Source organism: Musca autumnalis, unplaced genomic scaffold, assembly GCF_047663935.1.
Source record: "Musca autumnalis isolate F117 unplaced genomic scaffold, ASM4766393v1 scaffold_1, whole genome shotgun sequence".
NCBI classification, from domain to species: Eukaryota; Metazoa; Arthropoda; class Insecta; order Diptera; family Muscidae; genus Musca; species Musca autumnalis.
The window spans coordinates 24,309,075-24,317,053 of record NW_027411644.1 but is presented as its reverse complement, the minus strand read 5'-3'; the positions used below and the strand labels follow the sequence as shown (position 1 = coordinate 24,317,053).

The 7,979-nt window shown below is 40.7% G+C and overlaps 1 long non-coding RNA gene across 1 annotated transcript; it reads left to right on the top strand.

Moving 5' to 3' along the window:
- Nucleotides 1-4,548: 4,548 nt before the first annotated feature.
- On the top strand, nucleotides 4,549-6,860 carry LOC141390400 (uncharacterized). The gene is made up of 2 exons (XR_012409335.1): nucleotides 4,549-4,942; nucleotides 5,035-6,860. It is a non-coding gene; the product is annotated as an uncharacterized lncRNA (long non-coding RNA).
- The last annotated feature ends 1,119 nt before the right edge of the window (nucleotides 6,861-7,979 follow it).

The window sequence follows — 7,979 nt, the reverse complement described above, 5'->3', positions numbered from 1 at the left end:
AGAAACAGTTTTTTGTTTGTTTTTTGTTTAAACATGAACAACTTATCTCGTTAAGGGGTAAGGGAAATATTAGCAACGATATGTTAAATAAACAAATGGAACTTAGTTTTCGTAAATATTTTAATTTGCCAGATATTCTTTAAAAATCTACGGACAATTGTTAAAAGAGATAGCTATAATAATTTAGGTATATTTTTTGGCCTAGTGGTCGTTGAAAATAAAACCAATTTCCCACGAACATCCCAAGAGGAACAAGGGAGCGTGTATGTCCCATGAATAAATCCTCTTCTTTAGATAGATAAGATCTTCTTTAGATAGAATACCTCTTGAGTTGGTCTGCTTTAGATAGAAGACCTCTTGAATCGGTCTATAGACAGAAAAAACTGTAAACGAGGTCCTCTATAGACAGAAGGCCTCTTGCAGGGGTCTTTTATAGGCAGAAAACTTCTTCTTTAATCGGTCTTCTATAGACAGAAAAACTGTTAAAGAGGTCCTCTATAGACAGAAGGCCTCTTGCAGGGGTCTTCTATAGGCAGAAAACTTCTTGTAGGGGTCCTCTAAAAACGGAAGACATGTTGATGTGGTCTTTTTCAGATAGAAGACCTCTTGAAGGGTCTTCTATAGGCAGAAGACGTATTGGAGTGATCTTCTTTAAATAGAAGAACTCTTGAAGGTGTCTTCTATGGACAGAAAGGATCTCAAATGGGTATTCTGTAGACAGAAAACCTCTTGAAGGGATCTTCTAAAAACAAGCGGTCTTCTGAAAACAGAAGACACCTTGATGTTGTTTTCTTTAGAAAGAAAACTTCCTGAAGGAGCTCCTATAGGTAGAAGACATCTTAACGGGGTCGTATATATACAGAAGATATGTTGAAGTGATCTTTTTAAATAGAAAACCTCTTAAAGGGGTCTTTTTAGATATAATACTCTCTTGAAGGAGTCTTCTTTAGAAAGAATACCTCTTGAAGTGAACCTTTTTAAATAGAAGACCTGTAGAATTGGTATTTTATAGACAGAAGAAGGAATGGCCCTTCGAGAGGTATTCTGTCTATAGAAGACCAGAAGACCACTTATATCAGTCTTCTATTTAAATAAGTTCACTTCAGGAGTTAATCTATGTAGAGAAACCCCTTTTACTGCCTTACATAAAATACCTCTTGAAGGGTTCTTCTTTAGACAGAACACCTCTTGAAGTGAACTTATTTAAATAGACCACCGATATAAGTGATCGTCTATAGGCAAAAAACTTCATGAAGGGGTATCCTTTAGATAGAATACTTCTTAAAGTTAACTTATTTTAATAGAATACATATTGAATTGATCTTTTATAGACAGAATACCTCTTCAAATGGTCTTCTTTAGATAGAATACCTCTTGGAGTGGTCTTCTTTAGACAGAGGACCTCTCGAAGGTGTATTCTTTAGATAGAATATCTCTTGAACTGAACTTATTTAAATAGAAGACCTAAAGACGTTGATTTCTATGGACAAAAGACCTCTTGACGGGTCCTTCTTTATATAGAATACCCCTTGAAGTGAACTTCTTTAAGTAGACCATCGATATAAGTGGTCTTCTATAGACAAAAGACCACTCTAAGGGATCTTCTTTAGATAGAACACCCCTTGGAGTGAACTTATTGAAATAGACCACCGATATAAGTGATCTTCTATAAACAGAAAACCTCATGAAGGGGTCTGCTTTAGATAGAATACCTCTTCAAGTGAACTTATTTAAATAGAAGATCTAAATAAGTGGACTTCTATAGACAGAAGACCTCTTGAATGCGTCTTTAGATAGAATACCTCTTGAAGTGGTCTTCTATAGACAAAATATCTCTTGAAGGCGTCTTTATACAGAAAACCTCGTGAAGTTGTCTACTATAGACAGAAGGCCTCTTTCTTAAGATAGAAGACCTCCTGAACACGAATTCTTTAGATAGAATACCTCTTGAAGTGAACTTATTTATATAAAATACCTCTTGTAGAGGCCTTCTTTAGATATAATACCCCTTGAAGTGGTCTTTTATAGAAAGAAGACCTCTTGAATGAATCTGCTTTGGATAGAATACCTCTTGAAGTGAAGTTATTTAAATAGAAGACCTATAGATATGGTATTCTATAGACAGAAGGCCTCCTGAAGAGGTCGTATGTATCTTCAAGTTATCTAATTTAAATAGAAGACCTCTTGAAGGGGTCTTCTCTAGATTGAATGACTCCTGAAGTGAACGTATTTAAATAGAAGACGTATTGAATTGATCTTCTATGGACATAAGACCTCGTAAAGATTTCTTGAAGAATACTCCTTGAAGTGAACTTCTTTAAATAGAAGACCCATAGCAAGAAGAAGACCTCTTGAATTGGGGCTATTAAATGGGTCTATTTTAGATGGGAGACTATTTACAGGGGACCCTATTGAAAGGGTCTTCTATATCACGGACTTCTTTCGAAGAGCTACATGTGTTAGACTTTCTGAAGGGATAGATGAGACGGATAAAGCTTAGTTATAATAGCTTTAACTCCATAATGCAACGGTTAACAGGCCTGCATGCGAAATGAAAAAATTTCCCCGGTGAATGAAAACGCATTACAAATTCCTAGTCGCATTTCTTGCCGTACAATATTCGATAAGACTTTCAGACTAGACAATAAAAATGCGAGTAGATATGAGTACTGCTATCTGGGTCCCTTAAATGTTTGCGGGGATAATCAAAATGAGGGAGTTTGGTGTTGCCTGTTATTCTCTAATTTTTATTATTATATTTTTATACCCTCAGCATTTATGCTAACGAGGGTATATACACTTTCATACGGGCAAAATGTTCCTCATCGAAATAATGGTTTTAGACCCCAAGTATGTTTTGACGAAATGTGTTTCAGACAATTTGGAGTCGATTGAGCAATATCCGTCCGTCTGTCTGTCTGTCTGGCTGGCTGGAGCGCACGATAACTCTCGAACGGATAAACCGACCCGGTTCAAATTTTGGCTTTTATAATATTTTACCCAAACTTAGTTTAAGTTCGAAGATGGGCTATATCGGTCCACTCCTTCCGGTACCTCCCCCACAAAAGTTCAAAAATGTTCGGAAAAATTGTTCGCACGGTAACTCTTGAAGGGAGTGGCCGAATTGGTCTATACTTTACACATCCTATTATATCTACTAGATATAGATCAGGTTTAAATATGGACTATATTTGTCCACTCCATCCGGTAACTCCCACACAAAATTTCGGATAAGTTCACTTTAAGACCTGCTCTCGAATCACTTTAATTTTTGTTGAAGCAACTTGCATTCTTGCCTCAATTACGATGGTAAAAGTTTTTTTAGGGGTAAGTCCATACTTCTTGAGCAAACAGCCCGAAGAGTGTAAAAAAACCCCTATGGCACCATATGTTGTGGCTGTCAATGTCGAACCATTCCACTCCCCCGCAAAACTTTTGTTCTTTAATCCTAATCAACATTTTTGTCGGTTCAAACGCCCAAAATTTTTTAAACCCCCTAAATAATTACGTATTTTGGGAAAAATTGTTTCAATATACACAGGCTGATGGTATATCTCTGTCGGCAAAGCCGAATGGGTAACTAACTCGACTCTTAAATCCAGTTTGTGACGACATTTCCTCCATCACGATGGTTAATAGGATTATACCGCACATGATCGGTCGTCATTAAATTCTCCGTTGGCAACAAGGTATATCACGAGTAGATGAAGGTTAACTGTTGAGTATGAGAGGCCATGAATTGGTGTTAGTAGCCCATTTATAACCCTAATAGCTCTGACAGCCCTTTAAATGTGTTCTTGGCTATTACAACATCATTGGTCCAGAGCTTAGTATGGCCATTGACATTTCCAATGACCGAAAACCACAATCTCTTACTTTAAGGCTGCTTAATCTTTAACTAAAATTGCAATCTTTCCCAGCCAATGTTGGCAAATGTACAAAATATATTCCCACGTATTTGTCTTAAATAAACCAAAATTTGTGGAGAAAAAATATAATCAAAGGATTTAAATGCAATTTCACGTTGGAACAAAACTTTATTATAAGCAAAGAGCATAGTAAAGTTTCCACATTTTCCTACACTTGGAAGTGGAAAAACGACAAATTGCGAAAACCTTAAAGTACAAAATATTCCACTAAATGGTCTTTAGGCTAGAAATTCTATGTAATTGGTAGTTGGTGTTACTGTTGTTGTGGATGGTGAAATCTCGTTGGCCACTAAATTTATTCAACGAACATTTAACAGGCTTTGAAAATTCCACCCGCCACAGAATTACGTGGCCGTCGTAAAGTCCTGACAATGAATGGTCATGATATAGCGTTGGTTGCCTCCTCCACCATTATGTCGGTCTATTGTTTTGTAGCAGCAGATTCATGTAAAACATTCAGAAACTGGGATCTATTAGGAAACATGGACGGGAAGGCAATGGCTGGTGATTGTATCTTTGCTGGCGCTCACAACAAAATGCAATTACGTTGCATTGTGATTTTCGAAATCAACCGACTTCAGCAGCCTAAGTACCTCTTTGTGTCCCACTTTCTCTCCCAGACTTGTCTCTCTTGTCAGGAAAATTAGTATTTTGGCAGAATACAAAACTGTTCCATCAGCAATAGACAGACAAGCAAAATAACAACATCATTGAAAACAACAACAAAAACATGACTAAAACAATAATACAAAATAAAAACCCGTCCGTTCGTCCAGCAATGAAAACATTAAAACAGGCATTGTTTACTAATGAATGAAAGTCATGCAGTCAAGTGGAGGGGAATATTTATTCCAAATGTTTGTTTTAAAACTAGAAACAAAATCATGAGAATGTAACGTGACAAAATGTTCACGTACATAATTTAACAACAACTACCTTTACCATACCGAACCAGACATCCAATATGCAACATACACTACATCATTACTACCCATCTGCTTCGGAGATAACAAGTAATGCAAAGGATAAGTACATTCCGGTGTAACTTTACAACGACCGCCGTCAGTGTTTACGACTAATAATTCTCATTTACTTCATACTTTAGGTCACTGAAGTATTTCAGAAATGGTTGAGAATGGTGAGCTTACTACTGCAGGGAGTTTGCTACACGGGCTGGAACAGAAGGTTGCTCTAAGTCCGCCAACTTACGCCTCGGTGCCTAGTGTTGGGAATACTTTTTGAGAGCTACCCATTAAGTTGTGGTGGCTGATACATACACAGGGCCTTCGGGTCAGCAGTTCCACAGGGCCTTCGGGTCAGCTGTTCCACTGGGCCTTCGGGTCAGCAGTTCCACAGGACCTTCGGGTCAGCTGTTCCACTGGGCCTTCGGGTCAGCAGTTCCACAGGGCCTTCGGGTCAGCTGTTCCACAGGGCCTTCGTGCCAGCTGTTCCACTGGGCCTTCTGGTCAGCAGTTCCCTAGGGCCTTCGGGTCAGCTGTTCCACTGGGCCTTCGGGTCAGCAGTTCCACAGGACCTTCGGGTCAGCTGTTCCACTGGGCCTTCGGGTGAGCAGTTCCACAGGGCCTTCGGGTCAGCTGTTCCACTGGGCATTCGTGCCAGCTGTTCCACAGGGCCTTCGGGTCAGCAGTTCCACAGGACCTTCGGGTCAGCTGTTCCACTGGGCCTTCGGGTCAGCAGTTCCACAGGGCCTTCGGGTCAGCTGTTCCACAGGGCCTTCGTGCCAGCTGTTCCACTGAGCCTTCTGGTCAGCAGTTCCACAGGGCCTTCGGGTCAGCTGTTCCACTGGGCCTTCTGGTCAGCAGTTCCACAGGACCTTCGGGTCAGCTGTTCCACTGGGCCTTCGGGTCAGCAGTTCCACAGGACCTTCGGGTCAGCTGTTCCACTGGGCCTTCGGGTCAGCAGTTCCATAGGGCCTTCGGGTCAGCTGTTCCACAGGGCATTCGTGCCAGCTGTTCCACAGGGCCTTCGGGTCAGCTGTTTCGTACTCAGTAGCGCATGGTAGATACTAGATCGTAGCCTAGACTAACTCCCGAACATCAACAGCCGAGCGCCGAAGCTGACATTCATCGTACTCCCGAACATCAACATCCGACTGCCGAGCCCATCGTGTTGCCGAACATCACCAACCGAACACCGAACCCGTTGAATTCCCGAACACCAGCAGCCGACTGCCGAACACACCGCTATCCCGAACATCAACATCCGACTGCCGAGCCCGTCGTCATCCCGATCATCTGTAGCCGAACACCGAATTCATCGTCTTCCCGATCATCTGTAGCCGAACACCGAATCATCGTCTTCCCGATCATCTACAGCCGAACACCGAATACATCGTCTTCCCGATCATCTGTAGCCGAACACCGAATTCATCGTCTTCCCGATCATCTGTAGCCGAACACCGAATTCATCGTCTTCCCGATCATCTGTAGCCGAACATCGAATCATCGTCTTCCCGATCATCTACAGCCGAACACCGAATACATCGTCTTCCCGATCATCTACAGCCGAACACCGAATACATCGTCATCCCGATCATCTGTACCCGAACACCGAATTCATCGTCTTCCCGATCATCTACAGCCGAACACCGAATACATCGTCTTCCCGATCATCTGTAGCCGAACACCGAATTCATCGTCTTCCCGATCATCTACAGCCGAACACCGAATACATCGTCATCCCGATCATCTACAGCCGAACACCAAACACAAACAACGCCGTTTCCCTCGTAGAAGAAGCCGGTAACTCAACACGAGCTCCTCAGCTGCCAAATCCCAGCGAGTCTCCATAATCCAACGCCAACTATTAACCTAAATATATACCCATTGAATTCATTCTTATCGCATTTGAACACAAGTAGATTGTAAATTAGTATTTATTCAATAAATCCCGATTTAACCCCCAGGAAAAGGAGAATACTAGTCTTCTCATTTCGTAAGGTTTAGTGGGTCCTTATGGAGACCCTGGACGCGACTGAGCTTATCCCAGCCGACGACAAAACCACGTTACAAGAATTACACAGTTGGCTACTGGACCAGAAACAAAGCTGAAATGGGTTATCGTTGAATTTAAAATTATGAAGAAATTTTAATGACTTTTTTAACAGGGCATATTGAAGAACTAGCTGTGGAGTTTTCCCTCGAATGGATCTTCTCTAGCTTGGACATCTCCCAATGGTGTCTTTTATAGTTGGGTGATCTTTTGAAGGTATCTTCTATAATGGACGGACTCTTGAAGTCCTGCCTGGGGGGTCTTCTCTAGATGGTACATTAAATGGACATCATGAAATGCTCTTCTACAGCTGGGAGACTTCATGAGGGTGTCTTCTATAACTAGAAGACCTCTTGAAAGCGTCTTTCAATAGCTGGGAAATCACGTAAAGGGATCTCCTACAGAAAGGTAGGACACATCTTGACGCCAATCTGTTGCTATTATCACACGGATTTTTACAAGGGCATGGTGCAGCGAGGATACAGTCCATTTTTCTTCCACAGCAAACGTCTAGGATGCACTCCATTTTCGATCCAGGGCACGTCTTTTGATTGAATTTAGATACATTCTTAGGAAAGTGTTTTTAATCATTTTAAGCATGCAATAAAAATGCAAGCCATTAATAATATCCCAGTATAAATAAAATGCATTTATTATTTGTGTAAAAAAGAGTATTAAGAACTTTATTATTTTAACACAAATTATAAACAGTGTCCATTAAATTCAATCGCTATTGTGTTTATTTCCTCTGCTCTCCGCCATCATGTTCCGCCCATCCAAAATGTCTTTTTATTTTGTCTTCTTATCACCAGCTCAGTTTTCGGCAAGGACTCCAAATCCACTCCAATCATTCTACTCTCGTGGATTACCGCAAAAAGGTTCGCAACTTTTAATTAACTTAACTGTTTGTATTTTTTAATTTATAACAAAATGTTAGAAATGTAGACACTTTTTTATCTTTAGAAGAAATAAAAATAAAGTAGGGATTGAAAAACTGGATTTTTTGTAGGGATCTCTACACTATTGCTTCTAAAATGT